Genomic DNA, 1,626 nt, shown 5'->3' with positions numbered 1-1,626 from the left:
TCTCATTGGACAACCACTATGTCTATGTTCTTTCGTGTTGAAAGTATGGATCCACTTAAAAACTTATAATCCGAACTCTTTTTTTTTTTACTTTTCAAAATAAAAGAAAAAAAGTTTTGCAGAACGATCTATAAAATAAACCAAAAACAATACAGTTTTATTTTTCAATTAGTAGTACTTCTAGAGTCCACTTCTTCCCCATACTACGAGGGAAAGAGAAAATGTAAAGACTACCATTAAAGCAGCCCAAGCGAGACTTACCATATCCATGTGAATTATGTCCCCTATCTCTATGAATATAAAAGAATTATTCCATTATTGCTCACTAATAATTATTATTCACTAATAATAGTGGAATCACTAGCGCATAGTCAAAAAGAGATTCGGGCACAACACCATTGATGAAACAATACAAAAAATCGAATTATCCCAAGTTATTATATGATTTCTAGTATAATCGAAAAAATTCAGTACAAATAAATAAAAGAGGCAGAAAAACTCTTGGAAGTATCAAAAGAATGTTAGTAACATGTAGGAATAATAAGACCTAGTCTTTCTTTTGTTGTCCTGCATTTCATTACATTAAGTAAAAAGTCTCAAAATAGAGAATCAAGATAGTATCTATCACATAACCCTACTATTATTCCTTTCTCATTTGATCTAATCTTTACTGTCCCCCCGATTGTTTCATAGAGACAATCGGAAGATGGGATGGCCTATTACATGCGTGGTTAGAGCTTATCGAAAAGAAATAAGTTCTTTTTTTAAGATTAAAATAAAAAAAAAAGCCAATTATTCATTCAATATAATATTGATTGAATGCTCGAGTACTCAGATACTTTCATGAGTCCGTATATCAAGTATCTTCCTCCTTTCCGTAAGGAAAAATGAAATTATATTCCCTAATTCAAGACCCAATGAGTAGACACTACATTAGTAGTCGAAGGGCTATCATCTCAAGATTTAACGATTATTTTTCATTACTCTACTAAATTCTGGAAACGAAACCTATACGCAAGGATTTATAACATTTTAGAGAACCCCAACGATGCTTAGAATCAAGCAAATCTAAAGATGCTTTTCTTCTAAAAAAAATGATAAAGTTATATCAGCAAAACAGAAGAGGGTATTTTGATTCTTTTGTTTGTTGCTGAGGCGACACCCGGATTTGAACTGGGGAAAAAGGGATTTGCAGTCCCCCGCCTTACCGCTCGGCCATGCCGCCAAAACGATACAAAATATTGGATTGGCTCTATCTCTTAGATAGATAGTATCTTACAACACACAATATCTAAAACGAAAAACCGCAAAACTTTGCTTTTTCTATTGAAAAAAAAATGTGGATTTTCATTCACAAAAGCAAAAAATCAGGACAAATGGGAACCGTTAACTTTAACTATTGACTGTGAATTCATAAATGATTCTTGGATTGAAATTGCAAATTCGGTTTCCCTAATGATATAAGAAAACAATCCAAAAATGGATACCTTACCTAAATAAATAAAAATTGATAGATAACTAATCATTACTAATCCATCCGTATTGATTCGTTTCCATAACCATAAAAAAATCCTTATTAATGACAATTTTAATAGCGATTATGAGTATATGTAAACCCCAGAACAT

At 31.7% G+C, this 1,626-nt stretch overlaps 1 non-coding gene across 1 annotated transcript; it reads right to left on the bottom strand.

Moving 5' to 3' along the window:
- Positions 1-1,153: 1,153 nt before the first annotated feature.
- On the bottom strand, positions 1,154-1,225 carry TRNAC-GCA (transfer RNA cysteine (anticodon GCA)). Its single transcript has one exon. It is a non-coding gene; the product is annotated as a tRNA-Cys (tRNA).
- Between the last annotated feature and the right edge of the window lie 401 nt (positions 1,226-1,626).

The sequence above is a fragment of the Cucumis melo genome, unplaced genomic scaffold, assembly GCF_025177605.1.
Source record: "Cucumis melo cultivar AY unplaced genomic scaffold, USDA_Cmelo_AY_1.0 utg000646l, whole genome shotgun sequence".
Lineage (NCBI taxonomy): Eukaryota > Viridiplantae > Streptophyta > Magnoliopsida > Cucurbitales > Cucurbitaceae > Cucumis > Cucumis melo.
This window is presented reverse-complemented; position numbering and strand designations above follow the sequence as displayed.